The following is an 11,726-nucleotide window of genomic DNA, read 5'->3' as shown; positions in this document are numbered from 1 at the left end:
TGTGAATTACTTTAGAATAGGCTTTGATACAAACTCGGTGGAATTAGGTATTATTGTCCCCATTTTACTGAGGAGAAAAAGTTTATAGGGATGAAATGTTCAGGTCCACACAACTACTCAGAGTCAGAGCCAGAATTGGAAGCTACCTAGTCTTACCAGGAAGGCAGTATTCTCTCCTTTATATCACCTAGCTGCCTTGCTCCCCAAATCTGAAACTACACGGCACATGAAAAGGAAGCTGTCTTTAGTGAGTCCATAAGATACTCCAGGATCTTATAATGACTTGGAATTTTGGTTATAAACAGTCTTTTTTTTAATCAAATTTTTAAAAATTAGAATTTTATTTTTTCTCAATTCCATGCAAAAATAATTTTTGACATTCACATAAACATTCTTTATCAATATATAGTTTTAGATGAAAAAATTATGGTTGTTTTTTTTTTTAGCATTCTGGTTCTTTGGGTTCTGGGTAAGTGAGAGTTTACTGAGATGATAAGGATAACATTTATCTGCCTCAGTTTCCTCATCTGTAAAATGGAGATAATAGCACCTATCTCTCATAGTTGTTGTGAGGATTAAATGAGATAATGTTTGTGAAGTGCTATATAAATGGTATTATGATTATTGTTGCTGCTATCGAGGGAGTGATGAGGATGAGGATGAGTTAGCTGACTATGGTGGCTACAACCAGGAAGGCAGGGCTATTAACCTGTGGAGCAGGGAGGCAATGGCTTTTTTCTTCCCTTGAGATAGCCCATGGCTGACCTATAAAGGCATGTCTCAGGCTTCCGAGGTGATGCTTCTTAATTGACCCTTCCAAGGCAGAGTTGGCTCTATTGTTAGGAGACTAAGCAAAAGAACGACCTTTGGGGCAAAGCTGTAGCTGTGGGGAGTCCGGTTACCTGGATGGATTTCTCACGGAGTCTATATTTGCATTCCTATGGTGCTGCACTCATTCCTGGGTCTTACTGACTACTCCATAGGTCCTAAAGTCCAGCATACATTGAAGGTCTGGGCAGTGACAGTGCTATGTCACAAGGTCAGTTTCCTTGACAACACCTTCTGAGACCTTCCCTGTTCTCTTGAGCGAGCCTGTAATAGAGTTAATGGGACCCTGGCAGTCAGAGGTGATGGGACCCTGACACAAACATAAAATAAGGAAAATGATGGTGCATTTATTTCACACTAGTTTCATTCAAATGAAGAGGCAGGTGGGAAAGTGAGCTAAGAAGAATAGTTTTCACAGGATCATGGGTTATTGACCATCAATTTAGGCAGCTAGCTTATACAGTGAAAGGAACTCTGGACCTGAAGGCAGGAAGACCTGAATTCAAATCCAGACTCAAACACAATAGCTATGGAACTCTGGACAAGTCACTTCACCTCTGCTTGCTCAGTTTCTTCAACTGAACTCTATTTGCTGTGCAGAGGAAGTATTGAATAAATGCTTCTTGGTATACATCCATCAGAGAAACAGGAAAAACATTAGCAGAGTAAGAGGGTGGACCCAAGGGATGGATGCAATACTTACTTCTGGGAGTTATATTCCCCTAGAAGTCTGTTCATGGAGCTGCAGCTTTTAGCAGGCCCATTTAAAAAAAATAAAGGAAATCTTATGGAGGTCAAGACTCAATTGCTTAGGCAGTAGATCAGTGGGGCAATGAGAGCAGGCATGGAAGAAGAAAGAACACAGAGGAGCAAGGTATGGTTCCAACAGAGATTGGGTGGGGGGGTGGAGAACAGAAGCAACAAGGAGCAGAGACAGAGAAAGAGACAGAGAGACAGAGCCACAGAGAGAAACAGAGACACACAGAGAGAGACAGACAGATAGACAGGGAGACAGAGACACAGAGAGTCAGAGAGACTGAGAAAGAAAGAAGCAGGAGAGGAAGAGAGAGAGGAGAGATGGATGAGGAAGAAAGGAGAGAAACAGAGAGGAGACAGAGAGAGGGGGGAGACAAAGAGACAGAAACTGAGAGAGAGAGAGAGAGGGAAGGAGGGAGGGAGGGAGAGAGAGAGAGAGAGAGAGAGAGAGAGAGAGAGAAAGAGAGAGAGAAAGAGAGAGAGAGAGAGAGAGAGAGAGAGAGAGAGAGAGAGAGAGAGAGAGAGAGAGAGAGAGAGAGAGAGAGAGAGAGCCAGGACTGAACTGGGGACCTAAAGCCTAGACAACCTTGTCCCATTTGCCATAAGAGACTGATGGATTCTCCTCCCTTCCCCCATTCACTCTTTTGGGGGAGACTGAGTACTTAATTGCAAGAACAATACACAGCAATCACAAAATAATGTAAGCTTAGACAAAGCAATTCCAAGAGAGAGAAGGCATGAGCCACTGGGGAGAAATAGGAAAAGCCTAAGAGGGAGCCGACATTCCACTTGCCATTCCACCACATGGTTTCAGCCGAGAGAGTCTCTCTCTCCCAGGTTACCATATTATGCTAATGGACACCCCCCTCCCCACCTACTGGGGAGAAGCAGCCTTGCTAGCTGCCTTCTTTGTGGCCGATGGCTAAATTCTTTTCACTTCCCATCTCTGAATGGACAGGGTGATTCTAAGAACCAGTGGCGGCCAACAAAATGAACTTCTGGAGACCTGCAAAGCGGGACTCTTGTGGGCATCTTTCTTCTCTAGTGAATTATACAGTCTGGGGTGATTATGAAATCAGCAGCTGGGGGATAAAAGAAAGACCAGTCCATGCAGCCACGCTGGGGGAAAGTACCATTATGAACAGTCCATTTAGCGTGAGCATTGCTCCATACGTCTGTGTGGAAGGAAACCTGCTTGCGTGCAAGCCCAGGGGAACAGCTGCTCTGTGCCTGCCCCATCCCTTTGTCAGATGAAGCAGCAGTAATTCTGACTAACCGGATTTATCAACTGCCTGCCCATCCAGAAGCTAATCTTTATTCGACCGTTATTTGTGATTTGCTGAATGGTGGCAGTGTGCTCAGCACCACACAGGGAGAGTGAGGAAGGCACGTTCTGGGACCCAAGGGTTTCCAGCGGTGAGAAGAGAACACAAAGACCCAGTGCTAGATCCTGCATCTGAGAAGGCAGTCACATGGGGAGGTGTGAGGTGATGAGGGTCTTTTCCTCTTCCCCATCTCCCTTCACACCTCCATCTCTCTGTCCTGTGCTGCAGGAGGAAGTCACCCATGGGTAGGCATTACAATATCCCATCTCATGCACGGCTTGCCAAACATTTCCAGTTCTCACTGGGGATCTGAATTATAAACACTGGTGTCTAATTTTGTTTCCATTGAAGTTGGGAGGTGGCAGCAGAGATGGCAAAAGCAGGGAGAGAAATATAGAAAGACCCTTTGGCTCCCAGGGAAGAGTTGCAGATGGTAAGCCTGTTTTCTTTTCTGTGTTAGTAGTGGCTGAGACATGGGGACATCAGTCTGCCTCCGTTGGTGTTGGAGGTGGTGACCCCAGCTACTCGAGGTGGGAGGTCTGACCAAAATGAAGCACAGGCCCCCAGAATAAAGCAATAGACCGGCAGCTCCTCCCCTCCCTTTTGTGGCTGCTCTAAGCCACACCCTTCCTCCTAAAACTGCGCACTGTTTATTCTCCCTTTCAGGGACCTGCTGGAGATTAAGCCTTCTCACCACAAAGCTCCCTCTTGGCAGCTCTGGACACCCATGCAGAAGAGCCTTGATGTTAATATAATATCAAGCATCTGGGGCCATCTCCACTCATCCTGATGTGTATCTGGCCACTGGACCCAGATGGCTCCGAAGGAGAAAGTGAGGCTGGTGACTTTGCACACTGAAATCCAATTCACTTGCAGGCTGTGACATCACCTTCCTGATGTCATGGTCCTCTTAGAGAATGAAGGACAAACAACTCTTTCTCCCATCCCTGCAAGAGGTCAAAAACAAAGCCAAACTGGATAGGTATGCCACACTCAGTCCTCATAGCCCCTTTTCTCTTAACCAAAAGGAGGAAGGTAAGTTTCATTATCTCTTTGGTGGGACCAAGATTGGCTATCACAGTTACTGATTCTCTTCCCTTTCATGGTCTATTTCATTGATACTGTATTCATGTAGTCATGTATCCTGTTCTTTTGTTTGAGTTTGTTTATTTTCCATTCACATCAGGTCATATAAATCTTCTCGTGTCTCTAAGTCTTCCTCATAGTCACCCTTTCTTACCACACAATAGATTCCATAAAATTTATATACCAGCTTATTCAGCTCTGGCTCAACCAATGGTCATCCACTGTGTTTACATTTCTTGGCTATTACAAAAAGTGCTGCTATGAATATTTTGGTGTCTGTGGAGCTTTTCTTTCCATCCTTGATCTCCATGGATATACATATATATATACATACATACATACATACACACATATACATATATGTATACATACATATACACATATACATATATACATATATATGTATATAGATGTGCCCAGTAATGGGAAAACTAGGTCAAAGAGACTGAATAATTAAATGCCTTTTCTCTCATATTTCCAAATTGTTTTCCAGCCCAGGTCACCAATAGCATATCTCTCTTCCAACATTGCCCAATTTTGGACAACTTTTCTCGGTAGCATCAAGAGTCCTGTGCTGATTCTAGCTAATTCAGGATTGCAAGATTCTTAGCAGCATGGCCCCTTTCAAAGGATTTAATGCTGCCTCCCTCATAGGATTATAGGAATATGGTTTTAGAAGGGACCTTAGAGGTCATCTCGGCCAACTCCCCCATCTGGAAGATGAAAGAACTGAAACACAGTTGAGTGACTTACCCAGATTCATCCAGGTAATAAAAGCAGGGGCAGATTCAAATCCATGTTCTTACAACTCTGCAAGTATTATTATTGATAGAGATTTAGGTGGCATAATGGAAAGAATCTCAGCCTTGGAGTCAGAAAGACCCGAGTTCAAATCTTGAGTCAGACATTTCCTGGACAGGATACAACCAATAGACCTGCAGCTCCTCCCCTCCCCTCTGCTCTCAGCTTCATTACCTTCTTTTATAAAACAAAAATAGCATCTATATCACAGGGTTGTTGTGAGGGCGTGACATAGATAAATTGTTTTACAAACTGTAAATTCTTATAGAAATGCTAGCTATATATTTTTCTCTTTTTATTTTGTTTTTCACAACATGGCTGATGTGGAAGTATGTCTTGTGTGACTTCATGTATATAATGATTATTTAATTTCTTGCCTTCTTCATGGTTGGTGGAGAGGGTGGAAGAAGGGGGAGAATATGGAACTGAAAATAAAATTAAATTTATTTTAAAAATTAAAAAAAAAGAAATGCTAGCTATCCTTAGCCATCTCTGTTTTACAGATGAGGAAACTGAGCCTCATAGAGGTAAAATGACTCAGCCAAGTAAGTAGAAGTGTTGGGGCCAGGATTTGAAATCAAGCCTCTCCTGACTGGTCTATGGCTTTTCCCATGACACCTTTCTGTCTCTCTCACACTGCGAGGAGGTGTTGTGAGAGCAGATGGGCCCTCCTGAGCTATCATCAGAGCCACATGAAACACCAGAGACTAAACAGTGAGTCACCCAAACAACTCCCTTGCCTGAGGAGGACTTCTCTGCTCAGGCTGCTTGTTTCCCTCCTTCTTTTAATTTTCTGTCTGTGTGTTCTTTAGGTGGGGGGTGGAGGGGATGGGGCAGCCACAGCACAGCTGGGGAAGGCGTGGCTGGGCAGAGAGTCCCATGGGGTGACATTGCCATTCTGACACTAGCCCTCAGTCTCTCCTCTTTCCTAGTATATTGGAAAAGGTCAGAAGATCCAAATCCATGGTTCCAACAGCTGGGAAATCATGGCTCTCCAAGGTCATTTTGTCCCAACTTTATTATTTTACAAATGAGGAAACTGAGGCACAGAGAGATTGAAGTGACTTGTCTAAGATCATGGACCAGTAAATGGCAGAGTTGACCTGAACCCTCCTGCTCTGAACACAAAGTTCTTTTTCTCTGCTCCTCACTACCTGTGGGAGTTTGGGAGAATCACTTCTCCTTTCTGGGTCTTTCTTTCCTCCTTTTAGACAAGATGACTTTCAACAACATTCCTTTCAAACTCTTGTTCCTACTCTTGCTAATAATCCTAGACAGTGAATAGAGCTTTAGGCTGCTAGGTGGTACAGAGGATAGAGTGTCCTGAGTTCAAATTCAGGCTCAGATACTAGCTGTGTGACCCTGGGCAAGTCACTTAACCCTGTTTGCTTCAGTTTCCTCATCTGTCAAAGGAGCTGGAGAAGGAAATGGCAAACCACTCTGATATCTTTGTCAAGAAAACCCTAAATGAAGTCATGAAGAGGCAGATGCAATCTAAATAATTGAACAGCAGCAAAAAGTGATTGAGATCCTTTCTTTACCATCTCATCATACAACCACTCTATGAGGGAGACAAGCTGGGTATTATGCCTGTTCTGTGGATGAGGAAAAGAGAGGCCCAGTGAGTTTAAGGGACTTCCCCAAGATTCACAAAACTAGTAATTAGAGGCCAGGTAAGTCTCCTCATAGGGAGCATTTTGTTATCTACTCAGGACATGGAGACACTGTAGTTCTGCTCAGTTCAACTCAGCTCAACTCAGCTACCTTGAAGACTCAACTCAACTTAGTCAAAAAACATTTATTGAGTTCCTACAAAATGTCTCAGGAAAGCAGATGCAAAGGCAAAAATGAAACATTCCCTGCCTTCAAGGGGCTTCTGGTCCACTGGAGGGAATTCAGGCAATAATTCTTTCCTTCAAAAGTCATCTTCTACATGAAGACTTTCTGAATCCCCCTAGAGACTGGTATCCTCCCCACCCCAAAATCACTTTGTGTTTCAAATACATTTTATCTGTTAGCAATATATAGATGTGTGTTATCTCCCCAGATAGAATCTGGGCTTCTTGAAGGTAGATATTAATTTTTGTCTTTATCTCCCACGCCTAGCAAATGCAATGCCCAGCACTTAGTAGGCACTTAATAAAAAGTCGTTGGTTGATTGTTTGGGGAAAATGGATATTGAGCTCATGGAGGGAGGTTGCAGGGGAGGGAGTGGCAGGGGGAGAGTGGCAGTTCACAGAGTCCCATTGCCTCCATCCATAACTGACTTAGTGGCCTCTGTAGTTAGCTGCAAGTTTAACCAGGCTGACTTCAAGGCACTCTGCTCTCTTGGGAATTCGCCTGACTCATTTGGTAGAGTTGGGCTCACCCTGAGTAACCCTAACACAAGGGGAAGTAGAGGAAAAGACACTAGGTTCAGAATGAGAAAACCTGGCAGTTCTTCTGATACTTTGCAGCTATACAAAGTGGGCACATGACGCCTTCTGAACATCTGTTTCCTCATGTGTATAACTGAAATAATACTGATACCACCTGACTTTATAGGCTTTGAGAACTTGAATGTGCTGTTAGAATCGGAGGGTTAGAGTTTGATAGGACCTCAGTTTATCTACTCTAAGAGTTCTTTACCTGGGGTCTGTGGGTAGATTTCTTGGGGTGTGGGAACACAGATGGAAAAAAATTTATGTGTTATTTTCACTAACCTCTAACAAAATTTAGCATTTCCTTCCATTATAAAAGCGGGAAACAAAATATGACTCTGAGAAGGGGGCCTAGAAGGCTTTCCCAGACTGCCAAAGGGGTCCATAGTCCCCCAAACATTAAGAACTCCTGATTGAGTCTGACTCTCTCTTTTTACATATGAGGAGGTGTGTTCATCATTCGTTGCAGAAGAAGACCATGCCATCACAGAAATGATGACATGACTTGCACTTGACTTTGTTTTGAGTGAGGGAGGGCTGTGCAGGTCACCAGCCTCACTTCTCCTCCAGAGCCATCTGAACCCAGTGACCAGATATTCATCAGGATGATTGGAGATGACCCAGGATGAGGCAGTTGGGGTTAAGTGACTTGCCCAAGGTCTCACAGCTAGTGAGTGTCAAGTTTCTGAGGTGAGATTTGAACTCAGGTCCTCCTGACTCCTGCACTGGTGCTCTATCCACTGCACCACTTAGCTGCCCACATATGAGGAAAAAGAGATTAGGAGACAGCCCAGGTTACATATTTAGATCTGGCAGGACCTTGGGGTAATCTAGCTCCATCCCCCCATTTCATAGATGAGGAAATTGAGACATAAAGATTTAAGTGGTTTCTCTCAGTTTATACCCACAGCAGTAACAGGATTTGAATCAAGAGCTTTTGGCTCCAAATGCAGCCTTCTTTCCACATGTTTTTCTCTAGAGCATTTCATACACAGGACCAGGGCCAGCCAACATTCAAGAAACTTTTGTTGAGTTGAATCAAATTGACAGCAGAATAGGAGGTCTTCAGCATGCTGGGCACCTTTGAACACCAAAGACTCTACATGGTCGAGGCCTGAAGAATTGGACAAAAGGGAAACAGTCTCCTGATGTAACTCTGCCAAGTGAGCACTGCATCCTGCAGACAGCTGGAGATGGGAAAGGACTGCAGTCACAGTAGCATTCCAGGCCAACAGCATTAACAGCAACTGCCCCTAAACTGTGATTCCTGGAGGGTCCCATGCATTTTACTAAAGCATCACTGATCCTTTCAACTTGGCATTTTCCTAAGTCATCCTTCTGGGACACAGGTGTGCCTCCCCCAGAGAGCCAGACAGGGCCGATGAGTCAATTTCCCTGAAAGACCTACTCTGCAGGAATCCATCAGTGGAAACACATCTGAAGAAGGATGGTTTCCTTTGAGACCACAGCTAATAAGAATGTGTGGCTTTCACAGAAAGGATTCTTTGTGATTCTTAAAGGAAAAATGTTGTCCACAAATATTTGGGGTCTGGCATCCATCACTTTCAAATATTTAGTGGAAATTATCTGCAGATCTGTGAGTGTGGTTAGGGGACATTACAGCCAGGGAGATACCTTCGGTCTGATGGGTTTAAATTTTCCTGCTTTCCTTCCCCCTTGCTATCTATTTTATTCTCCTATGGCCATGATCCTTCATTTCTAGAGGTTATTGCTTGTTGCAAGATAAAATAGAAAAGAACCCCAGATTTGGAATGGGAGGACTAAGGTTTGAACTCTACCTCTACCATACATTATCTGTTTGGCCATGGGGGATTCTCCTCCCCACTCTGGGTCTCAGTTTCCTCATCTTTAAAATGGAGAGATCTGACTAGACAGTCTCTAAGGGTCCCTTTCTGATTTAAATGTATGATTTTATGATTATGTCAAAACTTTTTGTGAATCAAAGTCCCCTGTAATCTCACCGCATTGTATGTAACCTTCTCTTCTATACAGGCATATGTCGTTTCATTGTGTTTTTTACAAATTGAATGTTTGTGCCAACTCTGGGCCAAGCAAGCCTATGGATTCCATTTGTCTAACAGCATGTGCTCACATGATGTCTCTGGGTCACATTTTGCTAATTCTTGCAATATTTTAGACTTTTTCATTATTATTATACCTGTTATGATGATCTTTGATGGTAATGTTATAATCATGTTGGGCTACCACAAACCAAGCCTATATAGGAGGGTGAATTTATTCACTAAATGCTGTGTGTGTTGTGACTGCTCCACTGGCTTCGCCCCCCTCTCTCTCTCCTCAGGCCTCCCTATTCCCAGAGACACAACAATATAGAAGAATATTATAGAAACTAAGTTGACAAAGCAGTGGTTGAGTTTGAGACAAAAAGTTTTACCGTAGGTAAAATGCTATAAAAAAGCATCGCATGCCTCAGAAAAATCTTTCACGAAAGGAAGAGTCAATTGATGGGGCAAACTTCACTGCTGTCTTATTTTAAGAAATTGCCACAGCCATCCCAAACTTCAGCACCCACCACTACCCTGATCAATCAGCAGCCATCAGCATGGAGGTGAGACCCTCCACCGGGACAAAGATTTCGACTTGCCAAAGGCTCAGATAATGGTTAGCATTTTCTAGCAATAAAGTATTTATAATTAAGTGATCTACTTCCTTTTAGACATAATACTATTATACACTTAATAGGTCATAGTCTTATAGTGTAAATCTAAGTTTTATACTCACTGAGAAACAAAAAATTTGTGCAATACTTTATTGCAATATTCGCTTTTTTGTGGTGGTCTGGAGCCAAACCCACCCTGTCTCCAAGGTATGCCGGTAGTCATGCATATCCACGTTTTCTAAATTTAAGCATTCTTTCTAATGATGCCTGCAAGTTGAAATCCAACCAAACGTGTCCATCTTCTGTGACTCTTGCCCATGTCCTTCAGTAATTATTATTAATCCCGTATGGTTATGAAGACCATGGCCATGGTGATCAGTGATGATTGATCTCATAAGTTCATTACATAGAATATGTCCAATGTGTTAGAGGCTTTCCTTGCTTTGTTCTAGTATCTTGTGGATACCAATGGAACACTGTATGTCTACACATTTTCCCCAATCTTGCCACATGGCCAGCCCCTCTCTTCCCATCATATAATTCCCTAATAACATCCTTAGCTCCTGTTCTTCTTTGGGGCTCCTCATTGATTATATGTTGTACCCTGCTGAAAGCTACTGTGAACCCTCCCATTGTCCTCTGGGTGATAATCGCCTATAGTCCTTCAAAGGCAGTGGTGTTCCTCATCTCCCTCCCATATAGAAACATAGAAATAATATGACATTATAGCTTGGTGTTTTTTACTTCCATGCAACTCACTAAAAGGTACTATTTCCAGACCAGTCTCTTCATTAGCAGCTAGGTGGTGCAGGAGATTGAGCATTGGGCTTGAGAGTCATGGAGACTGGGCATCAAATCCTGCCTCAGACACTGACTAGCCATGTGACCCTCTCTCAGACTCAGTTTCTTCATGTGTAAAATGAGGTTTTTGCTGAGGATCAAATGAGGCAACATATATTAAGCATATTTAAACCTTCAATGTTAGTTAGATAAGATAGAGAATATTTTTATCTTATCTCTATAAATGTTAGTATTATTGCACATTATTTTCATTATTGTGCCATTGGATAATTCTTTTAATAGTTTCATTGATGACTGTTCCTAGAGCAGGTTTGAAACCAGTCAGGTGGTGCATCTCTCTCATTTTCCCCCATTTCCTGCTCTCCTTTATATATTTTAACCTAGGTGAAATCCTCTTAAATACTCCTGGGACTCATCAACTCTGGACCCAGACAAGCAGCTGGGCTGGGTTCAGTTCTAGGGGAGGCTGACTTCCTTTTCTCTTGCTCATTCCAGCATCGCAGGGCCAAATCATATAAAGCTTAGGTTTGACTTCCCCCAAAATGAAAGGGAGTTCAAGTGTAATATGAATTAGGTATGGGACAGACATTTTATACCAAGTGTGATATGAATCAGGTATGGACAGACATTTTATACCAAGTGCGATAAGAAACAGTTATGGGACAGATATTTTATGCCAAGTGTGATATGAATCAGGTATAGGACAGATATTTTATATCAATTTACAAAAGAAATGACAAACACAAAAGACGCAGAGCGACTTAGACCAGGATTCAGTAACAACTTACTTCTTATAAACTTCTATTACAATCTTCCAGGAAGATACATAAAACTTATCCAAAAAATAAATTAAAAATTGTTTTTATGTGTAACTGGGGAAAGATGGATTATCTGTATGTTTCTGAATCTCTGGTCATTGCTAGTTCTGCCTCCTGGCTGCCTCTTACTTAGGAGGTAGTGTTTGAACTGAGCTCTGAAGGAAGCGATTCCCCTAATATATGTCTCTACTTCCTACTCCACATGGATGTAACATAGGAACAACTCCATTCTATATATGTTCACATACTT

The 11,726-nt window shown here is 42.7% G+C and overlaps 1 long non-coding RNA gene across 2 annotated transcripts; it reads left to right on the top strand.

Annotated features, from left to right (window-relative positions):
- The first annotated feature begins 3,581 nt into the window (after nt 1-3,581).
- LOC140534608 (uncharacterized) lies at nt 3,582-10,286 on the top strand. 2 transcript variants are annotated; one of them, XR_011977393.1, is made up of 3 exons: nt 3,582-3,944; nt 5,300-5,510; nt 8,196-10,286. It is a non-coding gene; the product is annotated as an uncharacterized lncRNA (long non-coding RNA). The 2 variants fall into 2 exon arrangements; XR_011977392.1 differs by lacking the exon at nt 3,582-3,944 and adding an exon at nt 4,454-4,762.
- The last annotated feature ends 1,440 nt before the right edge of the window (nt 10,287-11,726 follow it).

The sequence above is a fragment of the Notamacropus eugenii genome, chromosome 3 (assembly GCF_028372415.1).
Source record: "Notamacropus eugenii isolate mMacEug1 chromosome 3, mMacEug1.pri_v2, whole genome shotgun sequence".
Taxonomy (NCBI): Eukaryota; Metazoa; Chordata; class Mammalia; order Diprotodontia; family Macropodidae; genus Notamacropus; species Notamacropus eugenii.
The sequence above is the reverse complement of the archived record's forward strand: the minus strand, read 5'-3'. Positions and strand labels throughout refer to the sequence as shown.